Genomic DNA, 23,999 nt, shown 5'->3' on the forward strand with positions numbered 1-23,999 from the left:
CAAAATATTCGTCGGAGACCCTATAAAATATGTACATATAATATACATTATTATTCTTGATTAACATAAAATTCTATGTCGATATAATCAAGATACACCTCGCAAAATTTTGAGATAAAGCTTTGTAATTTGGTATAGAAGTCTCTTAGGATGTTTGGTATTAAAAATATGGTTCCACGGTTTGATATAGTCCCCATAAAACGGTACCTCCAGATTTTCGGTATTTTTAAGGTGGCAGAAATTATGTAATTAGTCTTCGTACCACCGTAAATTTGTCGATATAGGTCCACGCCTTCATATAGAACCCTTAGAACCGTACCCCCGATATTCGGTATTTTGAAGGTTGTGGCCTCAATATCCCACCGAAATGGGTGAAATTTGGTATTTAGTCTTTATTGGGTGTATATAACTTTCCATCTGAAATTTGTCGGTATAGGTCCACGCCTTTATAAGCCCCCATATCACGGTACCCCCCGATTTTCGGTATTTTGTAGACTGAGGCATCAATATTCACCGAAATGGCTGAAATTTGATACGTAGTCTTCGTTAATGGTATAAAATTTTAAGCTTTAAATTTGACGGTATAGGCCCACGTTTCCGTATAGCCCCCATTGAACGGTAACCCCGAGTTTCGGTATTTTGAAGGTTTTGGCCTCAATATCCCACCGAAATGGCTGAAATTTGGTACGTAGTCTTCGTTTGAGGTATAAAACTTTCCACCTGAAATTCGTCGGTATAGGTCCACGTTTTCGTATAGTCCCCGTTGAACGGTACTTTCCGAGTTTCGGTATTTTGAAGATTGTGGTCTCCATATCCCACCGAAATGACTGAAATTTGGTGTAGGTCCACGTTTTCGTATAGTCCCCGTTGAACGGTTCTTCCCGAGTTTCGGTATTTTGAAGATTGTGGTCTCGATATTCCACCGAAATGGCTGAAATTTGGTACTTAGTCTGCGTTGGGGGTAAAAACCTTTCCGACTGTAATTCGTCGGTATAGGTCCACGTTTCCGTATAGCCCTCATTGAACGGTACCTCCCGATGTTCGGTATTTTGCTGGTTGTGGTCTCAATATTCCACCGAAATGACTGAAATTTGGTACTTAGTCTACGTTGGGGGAAAAACCCTTTCCGACTGAAATTCGTCGGTATTGGTCCACGCCTTATTATAGCCCCCCTAGAACGGTACCCACCGATGTTCGGTAGGTAGGTTGAAGGTTGTGGCCTCAATATCCCACTAAAATGGCTGAAATTTGGTACGTAGTCTTCGTTTGGGGTATAAAACTTTCCACCGGAAATTTCACGGGATAGGTCCACGTTTTAGTATAGCCCCCATTAAACGGTACCTCCCGATGTTCGGTATTTTGAAGGCTGAGACCTCAATATCCCACCGAAATGTCTGATATTTGGTGCGTAGTCTTCGTTTCTACCTGAAATTTGACGGGATATGTCCACGGTTCCCTATAGCCCCCATTGAACGGTACCTCTCGAGTTTCGGTATTTTGAAGGCCTTGCCTCAATATCTCACCAAAATGACTGATATTTGGTATTTAGTCTTCGTTGTGGGTATAAAACTTTCCACCTGAAGTTTGTCATTATAGGTCCACGTCTTCACATAGCCCCCACAGAACGGTAACTCCCGATGTTCGGTATTTTAAAGATTGTGTCCTCAATATCCCACTGAAATGGCTGAAAGTTGGTATTTAGTCTACGTTGGGGTATAAAACTTTCCAACGGAAATTTTTCGGTATAGGACCACGCCTTCATATAGCCACCATAGAACGATACCTCCCGATTTTCGGCATTTTGAAGTCTAAGGACTCAATATCCCATCGAAATGGTTGAAATTTGGTACGTAGTCTTCGTTTGGGGTGTAAAACTTTCCACCTGAAATTTGACGGGATAGGTCCACGTTTCCATATAGCCCCCATTGAACGGTACCTCTCGAGTTTCGGTATTTTGAAGGGCTTGCCTCAATATCTCACCAAAATGACTGAAATTTGGTATTTAGTCTTCGTTGTGGGTATAAAACTTTCCACCTGAAGTTTGTCATTATCGGTCCACGTCTTCACATAGACCCCACAGAACGGAAACTCCCGATGTTCGGTGTTTTAAAGATTGTGGCCTCAATATCCCACTGAAATGATTGGTATTTAGTCTTTGTTGGGGGTATATAACTTTCCATTTACAATTTGTCGGCACCATAGAATGACACCTTCCGATTTTCGGTATTTTGAAGACTGATGACTCAATATCCCAGTCAAATAGGGCAGTTGGGAACTTTTTTAATCTAAGCGTTTGTTTAACGCTTAAAGATAAATTATTGACCAACCCATGGATGGTGCTATGTTAAATTGGACGATACGAAATCTCTTCTTATGGCCGATCAAAACGGCGGCCGAAACAGAGAATATATGTCAATATTACACTGGTTAAAGCTCCCACATGGTAGGAGAGTCAAGCTCGCTATCTACTGCGTGCAAAACGGACATACTAAAACCACCGCCACCTGCCACCACACCATATAACCAACACAAATCACAGTGCCAAATATATTTAAAACGTCATTTTCTATACTAGGAGAATGTTATTGTTATTAAAGTCTCTTATTGCTTTTGAATGCACGAACGATTTGAATATTTTTTATCTGACCTTCACTAATGCCAACTACCAAATATGACCATTTTCATATTTTATAGAAACCTCATAATGATTTAATATTGTAATGGGGGAATTGGATGGTGTAATTATGTGGTAGATTTCAGAAAACGTAGAGTGAGCAACTAAAATCTTCAAAAAAAGGAAAAAGAAACAATTAATTGTAAGTGGGGATGCTAAGCGAATCTGGGCACCACAGAAGATGAAGTTAGCTGTGGAGATTACCGCCAACTCACGCCAAAATTGCTGCATGCAAGGAATAAATATGGTTGATCCAACAATACATTATAATCTCTATAATCCGAACACCACATGTTTCGGCAGTGTCCGGATTATTGAGTAGCAAAATCTCGATAATCCGGACTATCGAGACTATATTGTATTTGAAAATGTGTATTGTAAAGACTTTGTCAGATTACGTTTTTTCCTGGTTTATTAACGTTTTTATCTCATCTTAGCCGGGCAGTATACATTCAATACCATCTTCTGGGATTGGATCTGTGATATCTTCGTCATCTTCGCTAGTATTATATACCAACAGTTTGGAAAAAATGCTCTTTCCATATCCTTAGTACACTATCTGTATCAGTTAGCAAATTAAGTTGCTAGTCTCTACAGGAGGATGTGCCTGTACCAAAGGCATCAGTTTGATGTTTCACTCTATGGTAGAATTTTCGGACTTCATTCCATCTCCTGTTCATCTCGATTTTTTCACACTCCCGCGTTTTTGAGCCAAAACTACTCTGGTTTGTCGTGACAGCTGACGCCGCTCAACTGCGATAGATAGAGGACGTACTCCAAGGACTTTATTCACACTATATTTGATTATGGCTTTAGCAACTGCGTCTGTGTGAATGCTATTAAAACCTGCTTGCTATGCCTGTTGATCTAAGGGTTGTCTGCTGTATCGTTGGACCTCTCCCTCTAGAGCAGGGATAGGCAATGTGAATTTCATGAGCGTAAATTTACCCTCGCTCAAAACTTTTGTAGGCATAGACTAATAAATATACAGACGACGAATCACTCAATTTTTCCGCGGTCAAGTCACTCCAACCCGAAAACTCAAAAAAGTTCGAGACGATTTTTGGGAAAAATTCAGTCTCTCACAGATGTCATCAGGGAAGGTACCTGACGCCAGGATCGCGCAATTATCCCGCATACGTTGCGATCTCGATACCGTCTTGAGGGGGCGGAATACAGGAGAGGTAGAGGTTAAACAGTACCACACATATAACCCCACCTTGGGGAACTCCCTGTTTCACTCTGCAGGGTTTGGACTTCTTGTTCCTGAATTCCACATACGACTGGCGTCCACACATATAATTCACTATCCAATGTTTCAAGCTTGGCCGGAGGGTTGTCTACTCATGTGCTTAAACAGCGTGGAGTGCCGCCAGACTATATCAAAGGGTTTTGATAAGTCAAGCGCCACCATCAGTGTTCTATTACACGGCGGTCTCTGGTTGAGTCATTGACAAATGTATGTGGAGAAGGCGTGCAGCGCTGTTGTCGTGCTGTGCTGCTTACAGAATCCATGCTGATGATCGGCAACTTCATAGCTATTTCTGATACTGAGGAAGACTAAGGCCTCAAGGATCTTTGCTACGGGCGACAAAAGCGAACTCGGCCTGTACGATTACTTTTGCTGGAATTCCTTGCCTGGCTTCAGGAGCGGGACCACCCTGGCCATTTTCCAGACTTCGGGAACAATGAGGTTGGCGAGCGACATATTCAGAACTTTAGTGAGATACTCCACTCCTGGCCCATACAGTTGCTTCAGCAATACCATGCAAATTCCATGAGGGCCCAACGCTTTGGAGATTATACGTTCCTGATTGCATTCGCAACATCATCCATTGTAAATTGTGGTGGTTCATCCTCGGCAGGAAGAGATCTGATTCTTTTCTTCGCCCTGTCAGTCTCGGGGTCCTCGACAAACTGTCGATTGAAATAACTTGGGCACATCTTCGGGTCAGTGAAAGTAACGTCGCCAAACGTGACGACTTCCCTCATTCCAGGGTTCGAGAGTGACGTAACCGTTACCCACAATTCACTTATAAAGGCTCCAATGTTGCAACTCTTCAGATGATTTAACGACTTGTTCCGCTTATGCTCGCCGATCAGCCTGTTAACTTCCAGTGTCGGCTCCCTGACTCTGGGGTTGACAAGACAAAGCTCATTACGTTCATTTGCTAATGCCGTCGCCTCCGCTGGGAAGTTTGGTCTTACTTCGGGTATTTGACCAGCAGGTATATGGCGAGCGGCTGCACCAGTGGTGACGTCTCGAAACTTCCTTTCCGCTACCTGAACATAAGAAGGATTGGGCAGTTCTCTGAAGCAGTTATCGGTGAACTCTCTGAAACTCGTTCCATGATTGACGAATGTGCGGCGTTCAGAGGTGCTGAAATCGGATGGCCTGCTAATGGAGATAATTATGGGGAGATGGTCTGATCCAAGGGAAATGACGGGTTTCCAGTTAACGTCATTTGTCAGACCAAGTGACACGATGGTTATGTCTGGCAAACTGTGTCACTCTCCTCTAATTCTGTTAGGGGCGTCCTCATTGACCGTGAAAACGTAGTGCTATTAATCTGCTCATCCAGCGCTGCACCCCTCTGGTCGTTTGCGAGGGCCGAAAGCCACATCTCATGATGCGTCCCCAATGATCAGACGATTATGACGTTCCAAAAGCGATCTAATGTCAGGCTCGTAATCTGAGATACAGCTATTTCTCGGCAGGATGTATACGTTCAGCAACTCTATCTCGGCAGTTCAACATCTTACTGTTACCCCCATACATTCCACGTACGGGTCATTAGAGACAGGCTCAAAACTGATAAGCCGGTATTAGATAGCCTGGTGCAATAGGAAAGCTAATCCTCCACCCCCACTTCTGGTGCGATCCTTCCTTAGCACGTTGCAACCATTACAACGCTGTAAGCTACAGTTGTTGTTGATCTTGGTTTCTTGCACCGCCGTGACCTTGATATTCTTCCTACTCATGAAATCCACTATTTCCTCGATCTTACCTCGGAGTCCATTGTAATTAAATTGCAAAAATGATGCATTTTTTGGGATTGCTGTTTCGTAATTTGACGACGAGGGAGTTTCGTAATCTGATGACACACTGGGAACTGTATTCACGCAACATAACCCTTGCCGTAGTCCCAGCAACCCATTAGATGCACCCACTCCTGACATCTATTGCTTCTCACCGAAGGCTGGATATGGGTGAAGATGCGTATGTGACAAACCGAGCACAAATATTTTGGTCCTAGGTTTTCCACCGTCCCGGCACGGACCAAAAGAATCCGGAGCAGGCATTTTGGGATATGATGTTCCCAAAACAGAAAAAACAAACAAATACAAACACATCGCTCATTTACTCAAATAGTGACACTTCTCAAAAAATATAGTTTTGAGAAAAACGCCTTTTAAGTTGGCGTTTCCCAACTTAGAAAGACTATTACACAAACAAGATTATTACACAAAAACTAAAATAACTACATATACCACATTTTGTAAACAGCTAGCCAGATATCGGTGCTAAACTTCTGTACAAAATCAAGCATGATTTGGTGTGTTTTAGTGCATCATAAACTCAAAAAACGTTTGTGTTGAATTATTCGAAACTCGTAGTAAATGAGCTGTAACTCGTTGAGTTTTAGAGACATCAGCATGAAAATTTGACAAAAGATAAAATAGAAGTCGTAGAAAAAATAGAAATAGCTAACTCTTAAAACGCATTTTTTGAATTATGCCACTCTTTGAGTAAATGAGCGATATGTACACTGAGGTGTACATATCTGCCGCTGGCCGGAACGCTGGTGTTGTCAATCCGGTACGAGGGAACTCGCTGCCGTGGGATTGATTTGTATTTGTCTTCTATATTAGATCAGATTGATGATCATTTTTTAAGTTTTTGGTATGTTGATGGTGGCTTAGATCGCTAAGACGTCGGCAATTTTGTCACTTGGTTGGCGAAGACCTTGTTTTACTGCTTATAGGGAGATCACATGAATTTTCACTTCTTAACTAAAACTTTCAACACATTCCAAAGAAAAAAATTAGCTCTAGAGTTGCAATAAAAGGGTAGAGCTTTTGCAGCCCTCTTATGCATAAATATAAAACTTTCCCCAGTTAAACAAAAATAAATCTCAGAAACTTGTATGCAGCAACAATTTGTTTATACTACCATGAAACAATTAAGAGTCAGTAACCCGTATCGTAAAAGTATTTCATACTAATTTAGAAATTGTACTTTTGATGTATGTATGTAGACGCGAACGAATTCTACGAACCTTGGTCTGTTGACTGACTTAATTATAATGGAATAGTATGCACATATAAGATTTAAATAATAATACAACGAACAATTTAATAATATATTTTACTCGATCGTGTAGTAAAGCCTTTACAGTTTTAATGTTACCCAGGAAAATGTTTGATGTCAAAGATGTAGTTTAAGGGGTTAACTCCAGTTGTGCAGCCAAACAAAAACTCACGTTTCATGATTTGTTTCCAATAAAACTACCAAACATTTTTTATTAGATTTTTTTAATTATCTAAAAGGGCAAATCACGAGCTACTTAGCACCAAAAATCGAACCTGCTGTAATTTGACATTTGAATTTTCTGTGGTCACGAAACTTCTCCACTAAAAATAGTCAACATAGGTCCATGTTTTGGTATAGCTCCCATATAACGGTACCTCCCGATTTTCGGTATTTTGAGGTTCTAATTTTGAGATTCCCTGCTGTTATAAAACTTTTCTACAAAAAAATGGTAAAGATATTTTGACAATTTGATATAGCCCCATAGGCGGTACCTTTTACCTAGCTGAACACGGTCGAAAATTTTGTTCACCTAAAATTGTGAAAGAAAGGTTTTAGAGTGTTTCTTTGGACTCGTATTTATTTGAGCTAGCAATTGACACTTGGGTATACAAGTGTCTTGTTATATAAAAAAAAACAAGGGAACTTATGAGGATCTGTGGCGAGATCCGAAACTATAGTCTTCCCTGCCTTACCCCTTGATAAACATCGCCATTTTTCCCACTAATAAATTAAAGTTGTTTTAATAAAATATTAGAGCAACGACTATTTGATTAAGCCTGACTATTTTGAAAAGCAAAATATAAAATTAAAAAAAAAAAAAACAAGTGAGCAAAGGCTATAGTCGGGACGTGGCCGACCATGCGATACCCTACACCATTACCCCTGTGCATAAGCTTTTCACTGGTAAACATTTCTTTTAGGAAATATAATCCGACTACCACCAAACAAAATATGCCTCTTTCTCTCTGGGACCCCCATAAGCAACCAAAATTTCGTGACCATCCGATCAAAATTGCGACCTGTAGCGTGATTACAAAAAATGAAAGAATTGGATGCATTACCGACTATTGTGGTATCTCCCTTGTTTGACCACTTTCGCCAACCTACTTTACACCAATGTAAAGGTAATATTTTCTTCTTCCATTGACCGGCTTTGGCGTTGGGGTACCCCTACTATAAGCCGATATATTGACAAATAGTAAAACTTTGAATTTGTCTTCACATGAGGTTTTCCCCATTCCGACCCCAAAATATTATCCGGCTATCACCAAAATCAATAGGCTTCTTCCTCTGTGGGGCCCCCAACAACCCCCAAAATTTCGTGACTATCCGATTAAAATTCCAACCTGTAGCGTGATTACAAAAAATGGAAAAATGGGATGTATTACCGACTATTGCTATATCTCCGTTATTTGGCCACCTACGCCAACCTACTTTGCATCATTGTAAAGGTGGTATATTCTACTTTCATAGTCAGGCTTTGCTTTTGGTCTTTATAATTAAAATCGCAAAAATTAAAAGTTGGGTTGTATTAGCGACTATTGCGATATCTTCGTTGTTTGACCACCTACGACAACCTTCTATACATCGTTGTAAAGGTGATATTTTTCTACTTTCATTAGCAGGTTTTTCTTTTGATATACCCCTTATAGATGCGGAGATATTCGCTTTGAAATAAAACGTTGACTTTTTCCCCAAAAACGTTTTTTTGCCATTCCGACCCCTAAATATTTTCCGACCGTCACCAAAATCAATAGTCTTCTTCCCCTCCGGAACCCTCATCAACACCCAAAATTTGGTGACGATCCGATCAAAATTGCGACCTGTAGCGTGATTACAAGGTTTAGATGGACAGACGGACGAACGGACACACATAGCCAGATCGACTCAGCTCGTCGAGATATTCAGTCATTCATCATGGTGTGGGGCTCATTATCTGACTAACCTGTGGGGTCTCTATACAGCATTCAAAGTGTTTTTGAAATCACCAGATTACATTGAAATTTTGAAAAATATAATGCTGAACAGGATGTGCATACGGCAAAATGAACCAGTAAGGAAAGGATCAAAGTCGGGCGGGGCCGACTATATGATACCCTACACCACTGTGAATATGTATAATATAAATCGGAGCTATATCCAGATCTTAACCGATTTTGATATAATTTGTCACATTTATTTCCAGACCGAATTCAGTCACACATTCCAAATATCATTGAAATCGGACTTATATGTCGTGTGTGGAGCAGAAGAATCGGCCGAAAATATATATGGGTGCTATATCCAAATCTGAACCGATTTCGATATAATTTGGCACATTTATTTCTAGACTGAATTCAGTCACACATTCCAAATGTCATCGAAATCGGAAATATATAGCGTGCTTGGTACAGAAAATACGTAAAATCGGCCGAAAATATATATGGGAGCTATATCCAAATCTAAACCGATTTCACATTTATTTCTAGACTGAATTCGGTCACACATTCCAAATTTCATCGAAATCGGAACCGATTTGGATATAAATTGGCACACTTATTTCTAGACCAAATTCAGTCAAACATTCCAAATTTCATCAAAATCGGACGTATATAGCGTGTTTGGTGCACCAAATACGTGAAATCGGGCGAACATATATATGGGAGCTATATCCAAATCTGAACCGATTTCGATATAATTTGACTCATTTATTTCTAGACTGAATTCAGTCACACATTCCAAATTTCATCAACATCGGACATATATAGCGTGTGTGGTACAGGAAATACGTGAAATCGGCCGAAAATATATATGGGAGCTATATCCAAATCCGGACCGATTTCAATATAATTTTGCACACTTATTTGTAGACAAAATTCAGTCACACATTCAAAGTTTCATCAAAATTGGACGTATATAGCGTGTTTGGTGCAGCAAATACGTGAAATCGGGCGAAAACATATATGGGAGCTATATCCAAATCTGAACCGATTTTCACCAAAAGCAATTGCGTTCTTCCTATGGCTAAAAAAATTGTAGTCCCCAATTTTCAGCTGAATCGGACAAAAAATGCGACCTGTATGTTGCGAACAAAAATACTTGGACAGACGGACAGGCATACAGACGGACGGACACCCATAAATCGACTCAGAAAGTGATTATATGTATATCCCCAAAAGGAACTGTGGCTCTATTTCGTTTCCTTTTGTATGTTACATACAAATGCACAAAGACATAATACTCCTTACCACTGTGTGGTGTAGGGTATAAAAATTGGGTTCCAGGACAATTAAGTTAAGTTGTTAGAATGGCCCGTACAATCCCTTGATTTGAACCCTTGATTTGAAATTTGTGGAATAAAGTTAAAAGATCAATATAATACAAAACTCTTCAAGTTAAAAGATCAAGCAGGGGAAAGTGTCCGCAAAATAATGGTGACCTTTGGCAACTTATACAGGTTGCGTGGGACGCGATACCAGTACATAAGTGCAAAAAATTTGGTCGACTCAATGCCCAGACGATGCGCTTCCGTTTTAGGAAACAAAGGATCGTCTTCAAAGTAATGACGCTGAAACACTTTATCTACCATTATTTAGTAAAAACCTGCATTAATTTCTTTCAAATTTGGTCCTTATTAAAAGATGTCATGAAGTGTCCTTATTTTTTCGCAAACACCAAACTACGTCAATTCGTATGAAATATAAAAGATAAATAAGATATGTTTACAAACAATCAAAATATTTTTATAAACATTTTCTTAACATTTTAAGAAAACAATAAATTTTATAAACTAAAGTAATTTTCACTTTTTTAGTCATTTTTCAATGTAATCTTGGTTATGGATTGAAGTGTCCTTATTATTTTTCACACAACTGTAAGTATGGGTCTACGACCATTATTTCGATGCGTTACAAACTTTTTCGCCAAAACCAACTTATAATACCCTCCCCACATAGTGGTGTAGGGTATAATAATTCGACTGTGAAATTTGTAATTTCTGTTCATAACAAAAAAATGGAACATTTCTTGGCCATAAATCGTTTAATTTTTTTTTTAATTTAAAGTTTTTATTTCACAATTTTTTCATTCAAGTCGCATTTTCTTTTTCTTTTTCAAAAAGAAAATAGACTGAACTAGTTCAAAATTATTTTGTTGGGAATGTGTATGAATTTCATATTCCTCACTTTTTGTTGTTATGATTTTATTTTAGGCCATTGTTTTAACTGTGAGTATTTTTACTTCTTTGCGTGAAATAATGATGATCTCATCACTGTGATGATGATGAATTGTTGTCGTCATAGTAAGTTGAATTCGGTTTTGATATTGGCATCTTTTTGTTTGTTTACTGCTTCTTCCTACTATGAGATATTTATTTCCAGCTTCTCAAAGAGTTTAATTCAGACACTATATTAAAACAATTTTATATTATTTTACGAGCATATCTCTTTACAAAATGTTAACAAGTTGCTGAACAAGGTGAATTAGTTTTTTCTGCGGTAGATTCACATTCAATCTTTGGATATTGAATTGAATTTTGACAATATAGATAGTGTTGAAGATCGTTGAAATTGTGTAGCTGCTATTGAAAATGACAATGGTGACGGAGGTGACGGCGGTTTTATTTGTAAAACCACAATCGTACTTCATTACAACAAACAGCATGTTGTGTGGTGGTGGTGTTTTTTATGGAAAAGACCTTCACAACTGATCATTGTAAATTGTTTGTTTTTGTAATTGAGGAAGTTGTTTGTTTATGTTTATAAAATTAACAATCAAACCACAAGAACGCTGACCCATAAACAAAACAAGTGAAAGAGGCTAGGTATATGGGGAAAGGAAATATTTTAATATATGTAAGTGATAAACCGCAAATTTTGTATTATCTACAACACGGTAAAAATAAGGGAGCCACATTAGCCGTATAGCCTATTACAAAGTAATGTAAACAATTGTTTTCCATTACCAGTAGCTGAAGTAAACAAGATAGAAGGACTTATTATATAATAATAAAAATAATAACAAGAATAATAATAATAATTTACTGTTTATCGCCAAGTCCGAACGGCGTGTCTCAAGACACCACTTGCAGAGAAGTTGTACTAGTTCCAAGGAACTATTGGTATCCAGCTCTTGCATTCATATACTTCCTTTCATTCTCCTTCCTTCCACACTCACTTCGATCTTCCTCGTTTGTTACGTTCATTATTCAGATGCTGCCACATTGTTAAATAAACGTAAATCACAATCGTTGCAATTTATTTATTTGTATGTCAATTTGTTTATGTCAATTAATACTCCAAACGAGGAAAACAAAAATAACGATGGAAGAGAAACATTCGTTGAACTATTACTATTTGGAATGAGGAACACAAAAGACAGATCCATTGAACTACATCGGTCTTGGAACTATGGAACTATATTAAGGAACTAGTTCCTTTTGGGAAGAGGAACTATAAAGATCGATCCGCTCCCGGAACTTGGTTGTCAAACCCTAGTGCGCATACCATTGCACTACGGTGGCACCCAAATAATAATATGTAATAATCTTTCTTATATTGGAACTTTCGGGAGATCATCGAGAGAAGTGCGAAGGCCACAAAAACTACCTACCAAAAACTTTAGTGCGAGTTATGATGGCAACGACTACCCGCTATATCGACGCCTCCAAACAATAGTATGCTAAGTCGACTTAGCATGTTTTCAAGTTCTTTACATTTTTATATTTAACGTCCTTTAACTTAAATTCTGTCAAATTTTGGTAATAATCGGACAAACCGAACAGAAGTTATAAACAAATATTTACTTAGCATAGTACTGAAGGTCAAAGAAATTTCCAAACTTTTAGAGCTTGTCCTGCAAAACTCACTGTTCAGAATTAGCAAACTATTATTTGGAGGTGTCGAACGTCCTTTAACTTAAATTCTGTCAAATGTTGGTAATGATCGGTCAATCCGAACAGAAGTTATAAACAAAGATTGACTTAGCATAGTACTGAAGTTCAAAAAAATTTCCACACTTTGAGAGCTTCTCCTGCAAAACTCACTTTTTAGACTTAGCATACTATTATTTGGAGGTGTCGATATATACATATATCGATTCAGTGTTGGCCTTTTGCGAAGGATGAACCTGAAGGAATGGATCAACAACATAGTCCATTTTTGAACTGAATCTAATTTTTGGGATTTCTTTCGATAGTAATCGTGACAACCAACTATTTAAATTTGTTCAAAGCTTTTGGGTCATTATGTCTAGAACCATGGACTTGTCCACGAACAAAATTATATCGTTTTAATCAGAAACACATGGACTACCTTCAAAATTTTCAAAATTATCTTTAAACAGCCCATAAACTGTGTTGTCATATATAGAACTTCTGGATCTTGTTGTATGTTGACAGAAATTTTAGGATGCGCAAAGGTAGGACCAAGTTAGTCACTCTTTTCGATTAGTGTAACCATCACCAGTCATTATACCCTACACCAGAATCTGGAAAGGGTATTATAAGTTTGTTTTTCCGAAAATTAATGTAACACCGCGAAATAATCGTCGTAGACCCCCCATGTGGTATACCAAAATTCATATCTCGACGGGATAAAGCGTTTTTGAGATGTGTGTCCGTCCGTCCGTCTGTCCGTCCATTAAAAATTGTACGCACGCTACAAGCCGCAATTAAGGACCAATCTGTATGGAGGTCGGGTTCAGATCAGAATAGACCCCTAAAGCTTTTGGCGATGATCGTGAAATATTTAGGGGGTGAAATGGACCAAAAACAAAATTTTTGTCCAATTTTGTAGCGGCTCTGTAGGTCGCAATGGTAGTATGATCGACACGAAATTTTAAGTGAAGTTTGAGTTATGCCGGAGACGAAGCTTGCAATTCAACATGATAATCAGATAGTATTTAGCGGGTTAAATGGACAAAACTTTTGTGCGAAAATTGGTAAAAAAAATTTAGTATAATGACTGTATCTTTATTCCCAAAAGACATATTTCGCCCACGTGATCTATTTTTGGAAGACGGTCTCTCGCCCTTTCTATATATGCCAAATATGTTGATGTACGTGGTCAGATAACAGCGTTACAGCCTAGTATATACAGGGATCCCACAATTTTAATTGTGTTTAGTGTAACCGTAACCACGCTAGAGTTCGAAGTTATAGTTCAATACTTACAAAACTTTCCACGAGGTAAGATTATGGTCAAGGAAGATGCCAATACTCGTAATGTTGATCGGATAGCGTTAAGCGGGTATAATTGGCCATAACTTTTATGGAAAAATTTTCCAAATTACATTTTTGGTCTGTATTAGAATTTTTGAGAGATATGTTCTGGCAAATTACGAACCAATCATGAAAACCAACTCTTGACCTCTCCTTTGATGCAAATTACACCAATGTAGAGGTAAGATAACAGAATTATTGTCTAACATATAAGTGGGGTCCTCTAGTTTTTTTGTTTGTTTGTAAAGAATCACGATAGAGAAATTCCAAGTTTTTTAAATTAATGCAAATTACATAGTATACAGGGTCTACAGGGTATTTTGATATTTTTTCTAATTGTAAATTTAAATTTTTTGAAGATGCATGTTACAGTAGCCAAAACGGTACGTCTGTCCATTATAAAATAAAGAAGCTAACACCTAAACTTCCAGTAATGACGATGTATCTATGTGCTCTATCTCTGGTATTAATATACCATGTATATAAACTTATATATGTATGAAACGACGTCTAAAATGTGTTCTAATCATATAAAAGAAATTCTTTGGAAACCTATGCCCAGGGGTAGTGGTGTTGGGTATCACATGGTCGGCCCCGTCCGACTATAGCCCTCTCTGACTTGTTTTAGTTGGATGTCGTAGGATTTTTAGAGCTTTTCGACCATTAGGTCTCCAAAAAACATCACTGTTAACAGGGCCACAGGGAGTAACTTCGGTATCAAATTCAAAACCGTTCTTGAAATGCCCTTCACCTGTACATATGTGAGAACTTTGAACTTTTGTGGGGAAAGTACCCCAATGTGTTCTTCGATATAGTCATACCTGGAATTTTATGTACATTTGAAAAGTGTACAATGTGCATAGTTTCGACCAATTCGGATACTCAAGTCGCAGGTCTTAAAATTTTGTGTGGGAGCTATAGACCAAACAGATTCTTTAATAATTCAACCTTTTCTGTTTCTGCACCAAGGATCAATAAAAACCTGTTCTTTAAATAGAAAACCTCCCAAAGGGTGCTACAATATCTTATAAATGTAGAATATTTCAAAAAGATTTCTTCTATAGGTAGAAGATATCCTAAAGGAATATTCTACATGTAGAAGACCTCCTTAAGATTTGTTTATATGAAAATTTCTAAAGGGGGAGTCTAAAGCAGAGGACTTCCTAAGTGCGTTTTCTATATGTATACTCGTAAGACATCATAAAGAAGTCTTCTATATATGTAAAAGTCCTCCTAAAAGGCTCTTCTATATTAAAAATACCTACAAAAGGGATATTCTATATATAGAAGACCTCCTTAAGGGACCTCTATAAGTAGCCGACCTCCTTAAGGGACCTCTATAAGTAGCCGACCTCCTAAAATTATCTGGTATATATAGACATCCTAAAAAGTATTCTATATGTAAAAAAGCCTTATACAATAAGTAGAACAACTACATCTGAAAGGGGTCTTTGATATTTCGAAGACCTCTTAAAAGGTTCTTCTATATATAGAAGACCTTCTAAAGGGATATTCTAAAGCAGAAGCGTGTTTTCTAAACGTATAAGACCTCATAAAGTGGTGGTATATGTAAAAATCTTCTATATGAACAAGCAAAAAAGTGTTAGTCAGATGTGTCGACAGAGGTATAAACTTAGCCTCGAACTCGAAGAAAAAAGTAAACACAATACTTCTGACGTCTATAGGGGTCTTTGAGTTTTTGGACCAATTTTACAGGATGTATGGACTTGCCCCCGAAAAAAGGTGTACCGTAGTACTAGGGCCGCATACACATGTTGCCAAACAAATTAAAAACGAGCCCAGACTTACCAAACTTTGTGTGGGAGTTACCCGAAAGAGTGATCCGATGTATTCAATATTCTGACATAATCCGATACGATGTACAACGTTTGGACCAAATCGGTTTCTCCCTTCCAGGCTTATCTTACGTACTACCCAATTTAGTTGGTCCTGCAGGCTTTTTTGGGGCCTTTGGGCTATTATCTCAGGAGGTATGGACTTTCCCAAAAAAATGCGCCGTCGTAATAGGGCAAGCAAGAAGAACTTGTTGCAACAAAATTCAAAACGATCCGAGATGAGCTGTTAAACTGTACTTTTTTAAACTTGTGTGGGAAGTACACGAAGGAGTATACCGATTTAGTTCATATCCAATATGCAAATCTGTGGCCAATTCTCACAAAAGTTCAAAATTTTTCTGTAAAATTGTGTGAACGGTAACTCGGGAAGGGAGTCATCGATTTGGTCAAAACTTTGCACATCGTATTATTCCTTCCAGATATAGATCGAGTTCGAATATGGAATATATCGGTCCACTCCTTCGGGTACCTCCCACATAGGGTGTCCAAAACCGAAACCGGTTAACCGGTTAACCGGTTTTGAGTTACAAAACCGAAACCGGTTTTCGCCAAAAACGTCATTTTCGGTTAACCGAAAAAAACGGTTATTTGTGTCGGTTAACCGGTTTTAAAAAAGTAGTAATATTTTTAAAATTTCATTACAATTGTATTCTTGAAAGTAAACTAAACTTAACTAACAAAAGGTACGGCTAAATTATAAATGTCAGATACCTTTAAACTTGAAAATATTTTGTGTAAAATGGCACAACTTCAATATAGTTCAATTGAACGATCTATGAAAAACTGCGTATACGTAATATCACACGGTTGTTTGAATGACGTTATTCATACGTTTTTGAATTATTACATTAAACTAAAAACTTGTCGAATTTAAGGTTGTAAAAGGTAACGATAACAAAGTACATTTTGATTCCGGCACGATAATTTGAGGTTCTCAACGCAAGAAGGAGAATCCAGACTTAATAAAATGTAAATTTAATTCCTTTGGTACACAATCGTATATTTGTAAGGGCTTTTACTATTCTTAGAGCACAATTTCTGACTTATGTTTGCTGTCTCCACTTTAAGGTTGAATGTTAAATAACAAGGATATTATCAGATAATTATATAATAACGAATTAGTTATACTTAATTTACCCCTTGCCGCACATTTTTTATCAAATATTTATGAATTATGAGCAATTTTGTATGTATTTTACAAAACCGGTTTAAACCGGTTAACCGGTTTTGAATATTTTTGAAAACCGAAAACCGGTTTTTGAAAAAACTGAGAATTTCGGTTAACCGAAAACCGTTTTGTTTGGAAAAACCGGTTTTTTGGACACCCTACTCCCACACAAAATTCGGAAAAAGTGAAGTTTAAGAACTCCTCACGTATCGTTTGGAATTTTTTTTAGCCGGTTGTCCTTGCGGCCCCCTTAATGACTGTACAATTTTTTTTTTTTTTTGGACGCAAGTCCCATCTTCCTGAGATAGTGGCCTAAAAGCTTCAAGACACCATGACGGCATCAACTGAAATGGCAAATCCCCATTATAACTCTGGCAGGGAGTTTCTGATTGGTTCAAACTTTGCACATCGTATTATTTCATCCAGTTGGAATATGGACAATATCGGTCCAATTCTTTGGGTTCCTCCCACACAAAATTCATAAAAAAGCGAAGTTTAAGAGCTCCGCTCGGATAGTTTTGAAATTTTTTCAGTAGATTGTCCTTGACGCCCTCTTTACTACGATATAATTGTTTCCGAAGTAAGTCCATACTTCCTAATAATGGCTTAAAAGTTCAAAAACCCCTCCATCCATTTTTCTTACCAAAGCTATTTTTATAACGTTTTGTATTGATATTTATGTTTATATATAATTACCGTCACAAAATATTAATTTAGAATAATTATCACCCAACATTTGCACAAAACCAAAACAGGGTGATCCCGTTTACGGTGCTCTTGAACCAAATTTAAATGGAAGGTGCTTACACCTGGGAAGTTTTTGCGGATTCTCAAACTACAATGTTCATAGATGAGAAAAATCCACAAACAAGAAAAAATCGCTGGAGGGATTTTGAAATAAATCGCGGTCAAAGTTCACATTTTTAGGGTTTTTTTAGGTTTTCACGATTTTGCTGGGAAGCCGCAAGCCATATCAAAATGGAATTGAAGAAAATGTCTTTGCAGTGAAAATTCTTTACAAGATTGTCCTTTATGACATTTTCGTAGGTTTTACCTATTTTGAGATATAGAAGTTCAAATTGGGACAAATGACTGCAATTTCCCAACTAAAACTTGTATATTTCAAAAATGGTACAACCTAGGAAAAAATGACGAAAGCCAATCTTGTAGAGAATTTTCACAGCTAAAAAATGATCTCTAGTCGATAAGACTTACCGTTTTCAAGCAAATCGTGAAAACCTAACAAAAAACCCTAAAAATTTAACAGAACTTCTATATCTCAAAAATGGTAAATCCTAGGAACAAATCATAACGGTCAATCTTCTAGAGAATTTTCACAGCTACATTTTCTTTAGCCAAATTTCGATAGGACTTGCGGCTTCCAAGGAAAATCGCGAAACCCAAAATAAACCTAAAAATGTGAACGTTGACCGCGATTTATTTACAAATCCCTCCAGCGATTTTTTCTTGTTTTTGGATTTTTATCATCTACGAACATTGATGTTTCAGAATCCTTCCCAGGCCTAAGCGGTTTATATTTAATGTTAGTTAAGGCGCACCGTATATGACATCGTTTTATAAGAAGGCTTTACTGTCAGTACATTGTCCCAATTTGATCTTCTATATCTCAAAAATGGTAAAACCTACGAAAATATCATAAAGGTCAATCCTGTAGATAATTTTCACAGCTACAATATTTCCACTAATCACATTTCGGTAGGACTTGTGGTTTCCAAGCAAAATCGTGAAACCCTAAAAAAACTCTAAAAATGTGAACTTTGATTGCGATTTATTTAAGAAGCGCTCCGGCTTTTGTTTTTCTCATCTATGTACATTGTAATTTCAGAATCCGCAAAAACTTCCCAGGTGTAAGCTCCTTTCATTTAAAGTTTGTTCAAGAGCACCGTGATATATCAGTTTCGAGTATGGGTCCCTTTGGGTACCTCTCACACAAAATTTCAAAATGGCACAAGTGCAGTACTCTTGTCGGATTGCCATGAGCTTTTTACAGCAGCTTATGCTCGTGGACTCTTTCACGACGGTACGCTATTTTTTTTTTTTTGGAGCAATCAATACATCCTAAGGTAATCCCCAAAAGCTCTAAAAATCCTGCCGGCACCAACTCAAGTGACTGATAAGCACCCAAACTTACGAATTGAGTATCCGATTTAGTCAAAACTAGACACAGTAAAGTTTCTTCTAAACATATGTATATCAAGTTCTAAGGGTGTTGAAAAATATCTTCGGGTACCTCACTCAAGAAATTTATAATTTTTCGAAAAAGTCTAGTTCAAGGGCTTTTCGAAACTTTTCACCTTCTACTGTTCTACTACTGTTTACAGCGATATCATCTTTGTCGTGGGCAAGACCATGCTTACTGAAATAATGGCCTTCAAACTCCACGGTCACCAGTAAAATGTCTGCTTAAGAATAAATCAAGCTTTGCACATTGTAATATTTCTCTCACACTTTAATCAAGTTCGAATATGGACTATATCGGTTTACTCCTTTAAGTACCTTCCACGCAAAATATCAAATTTTTCACAAACGTACAGTTTAGGAACTTTTTGAAATTTGTACAGTCTTCGCGACTTACATTACGACTGCATATTTTTTCAGGGCAAGTCCATACTTCCTGAGATATTTACTCTAAACCTGTAAAAACGCTATGGCCACCAACTAAAATGGCACAGTTCAATTGGTAATCGAAATAGATTGGTAATCTGTATTCCTAGAAACCCTACGGCTGGACCACCAGCAAATTCCATAATTAAAATTCGGTTTATCACAAACTTCATTTAGTGTAAATATATGGTCATGAGTACATGGAGACAATAACTCACCTTTCTCTAAGTTCAAACAGCAAAAAGAATTTCCGTTGTGTTGTGGATCTGACGTTTCCGCTTTTCCTAGAGTTTCCTGTTGGCTTTCTTTTTGCGTTAGTATGTGTGCTGTTAATGTTAACAGGGTGCAACGGACCAAAAGAAAACGACAAAAAAAGGAGAGAAATGAATGAATGAAAAACTGGGGGGTTGTTAGAATTTTGGATGCTGCTGCCGATTGTTTGCTCTGAGTAAACAATCAAGATTGTGTGAGATGTAAATTCTAAAAGAAAAATGTATCCAGTAATGGATGAAAAACGAATAGTTTTATTTAAGTTGCCTCTGGGAAGAGGGTAGTTGAACTTTTCTTTTTATTGATTTCTTTCCACTAAATTGTATTAAGTTTAAATAATAATTACAAAAAAAATTTATTTTATATTCTTTTTAAATTTTCGAAGAATTTTTTTTTCAACTATAAACACTTAATTTTGTTGAGTTGTTTGTTATTCATAGAACCTGTAAAGGTGTTCTGTATGTTTTCAATATTTCGTAGAATTGGGGCATAACATAAACCAAACAACAATTTAACACTTCTTACTGTTGTTGTTTTTTCTTTAATTTCTTACATTTTATTTAGATTTTTTTAATAATTTAATTTTTTTCTCTATAATATTTTGTTATTTTTGGATATTTCTACAAAAGCTTTTCTGTGTGTAGCTAAGCGACAACACCCGGAACGTTTGCTTAACACGTAACAACTGAACTGTATTCAGATAGTTGTTGAGCGTACTCGTGCGCATTTGCTGCTACTGTTAAGAAGACATCAAATTGTTGGCTACATACAGTGCGGCCAGAAAAAGCGTGTGGGCACAGCCGCCGAATATGGTTTCCCATAAAACACTACATCTAAGCTATTGTACTTATTATAGGCAAAATGTAGTCTATAATGTTCTAGATCATTTTGTTGATTTGGCTTTTAATTTGTTACTTCTTAACATTAAGAGCAATTAGTAGATTTCTTAAATATTTTATATTACGCCTTGTTTTTTGTATAAATTTGTATATGTTTTAAACGATTTGTCAAATTGTGTGTATCAATTTATTCGCATTGGCGAAAATATTGAGAGCTGTTTTTATACCCTCAGCTAACGAGGGTATATATATTCACTTTCATACGGGCAAAATGTGCCTCATAGAAATAATGGTTTTAGACCCCAAGTATGTTTGGACGAAATCCGTTTCAGACAATTTGGAGGCGATTTAGCAATGTCCTTCCGTCTGTCTGGCCGGCTGGCTGGAGCGCCCGATAACTCTCAAACGGATCAACCGATTATGTCCAAAATTTGGCTTTCGTAATATTTTGCCCAAACTTAGTTTAAGTTCGAAGATGGGTTATATCGGTCCACTCCTTCCGGTACCTCCCCCACAAAAGTTCGAAAATGTTCGGAAAATTTGTTCGCACAATAACTCTTGAAGGGAGTAACCGATTAAAAGACTTAATGACTAACAGAATTATATGAGGTTCCAATATAGACTCAATCGGTCCACTCCTTCAAGTACCTCCCACACACAATTTCGGAAAAGTTGAGTTTAGGACCTGCTCTCGAATCGTTTTGATTTTAGTGTACCAACTTGTATTCACTGCCCCCCATACGACGGTACAAGTTTCATCAGGGGCAAGTCCATACTTCCTAAGAAAATAGCCTGAAAGGTGCAAAAAGCCCTATGACACCGTGTGTAGTGTGTTTGGAGCGGAAGATAGCGGAAGAAGATCCAAAATTTGGCCTTCGTAATATTTTGCCCAAACTTAGTTTAAGTTCGATGATGGGCAATACCGGTCCACGACTTCCGATACTTCTCTCCAATATTCAAAAATGTGACTAAATTGGTATGCACGACATCTCTTGAACGGCGCAATCAATTCGGTCCAAACATCGGTATTCCTTGGTATTTTGTCCAAATTTAGTTTAACTTCTAAAATGGCCCATATCGATCCTATCCTTAAGTTACCTCCCCCACAAATATTCAATATTTGTATCAATGTGCAGTTTAGTGTCTGTTCGAAATTCATTTGGAAATTTATACCGATGCTGTTCGTTGTGGTCATGTTTACAGCGATATTATGTTTTCTGTGGACAAGTCCATGCTTCCTGGCATACTGGTCCAAAAGTTATACGATGACCCACTGAAATGATTAGTGGGCGCGATATATATCGAAAAGATATGACACTCAAAATAATATCCACTTTCATAATGGACTATGTCGATCCATTCCTTCAAGTACCTCCGCCGCAACACTTTTGAACTTTAATCCTAATCCACATTTTTGTCTGTAAGTTCAAATGTTCAAAATTCTGAAAAGACCCTAAATACATTCATTCGATCTGTGCGTAGATGAATGTTTCAATTCACAAAGGCTGAGGGTATACTATATCTGTCGGCAAAGACGACTGATACTTTTTTACTTGTTTAAATGTGGTATTCGTAGCTATATATGGAACGTGATTACGAAAGATTTTGTCTATACGCCATATAGAGGCAGAGCTATCTATGACTATGGTACTACGAATATAAACAGACGAACAAAAATTACGAACAAGAAGTAAAAAAAACATCAGTAGGTTTTGCCTCAGCATTTATTTTAGGAGTCATTCCTTTCCATAGTTATCGCTCCCACCAGTCATTTCATTTGTTTACCATATAATTTAGAATTTTTGGTCCATATATCAGGAAACATTGATATACCCACGAAAAACGCAATTTCGCTGTAAACAGTACCACTAGGAATACCTTCGTCGGTAAAAATTTCCAAAGGATCCTCGGACAGACATTAAACTAAACTCAAGCAACAATGTTGAACTTTCCAATATAGACTTTGTCCATATTTACATTAGGCAATTTTCCTTGCGGCAAATGCCTCTCAACACCCTCTCTCACCTACAAACTGACAATTGCCGCAAGGAAAATCGCCTAATGTAAATATGTACTTTCTTGGAACTTGATCTACGATTGGAAGAATTTATACGACGTGCAAAGTTTCGGACAAATCGGATATTCATTTCTTTAGTTTTCGTGCTAATCAGTCATTTGAGTTCATGTCGGCAGGGTTATTTAGAGCTTATGGGAGCTTCTTGCAGGCCCTGTTACGACGGAGGAAATTTTTTCGGGGGCAAGTCCATATTTTCTGGGATAATTGCCCAAAAGAGCCTGAGGGCACCAAATAAACAGAGTAGTACGTAAGATAACCCTTAAAGGGAGAAACTGATTTGGTCAAAACGGTTTACATCGTAATATTTCTTACAGCCTCGAATTATGTAAGAATATTGACTATATCGGACCACTGGCACACAAACCTTGGAAGGAGTGCAGTTTAAGGGCTCGTTCGTAACTGCCGCTTTAGTTACGACGGTACAATTTTTCCGGGACAAGTCCATACTTCCTGAGAAATTGGCCCAAAATTTCAAAAAAAAACCGTAAAGATGTTCGAAGTATTGTTTACTTACTTTCTTTAGGTCCGAGTCTGTTATTGTTCGTCGCCAAGTGTCGTCAAGCCCAATTGTGTCGACCTCCATTTTCTGATTTTGGGGATCCATTCAAGCCCAATTGTGGTTATGTTATGATTTTTTTTAAGGTGTGGCCAATCTTTCTCCATTTCCCACGTTACTTATGGTGTTCGGCCAGAATATCCTGCATATGATTCTGAGGCATTTGTTTATGAATACTTTTAGATTTTGGTGATGGTGTTAGACACAAACCATGGTTTCACTGCTGTATAGCAGAATAGATTTTATACATATTTCGAATGTTTTAAACTTGGTTTTCCTGGATATATGCGAGCTTCTGCACTGGTGTTGTTAATTCTCATGGCCTTAGTTTTCTTGATGTTAATCTTAAGTAAAATATTGGGAGCCAGTCTCTTCAGGTCTTCTAATTTTGAGTGCATGTTGGATATCTTGTGAAAGAGAT

General features: G+C 37.5%; 1 protein-coding gene across 8 annotated transcripts in view; it reads right to left on the bottom strand.

Moving 5' to 3' along the window:
* Positions 1-23,999, bottom strand: part of Atat (alpha-tubulin acetylase) — a 179,644-nt gene that overhangs the window by 147,815 nt on the left and 7,830 nt on the right. For 4 of the 8 annotated variants that reach the window (XR_012412952.1, XM_073987422.1, XM_073987417.1 and 1 more), the window contains exons 1-2: positions 20,660-20,800; positions 20,055-20,162 (exon numbers count right to left, since the gene is read on the bottom strand). The exons of 3 other annotated variants lie outside the window; for them this stretch is intronic. The gene's annotated coding sequence lies outside the window, so the exon portion shown is untranslated. Of the gene's footprint in view, positions 1-20,054; positions 20,163-20,659; positions 20,801-23,999 lie in introns of those variants that run through there. One more of the 8 variants, XM_073987419.1, reaches the window with a different exon arrangement.

Source organism: Musca autumnalis, unplaced genomic scaffold (assembly GCF_047663935.1).
Source record: "Musca autumnalis isolate F117 unplaced genomic scaffold, ASM4766393v1 scaffold_4, whole genome shotgun sequence".
Classification (NCBI taxonomy): domain Eukaryota; kingdom Metazoa; phylum Arthropoda; class Insecta; order Diptera; family Muscidae; genus Musca; species Musca autumnalis.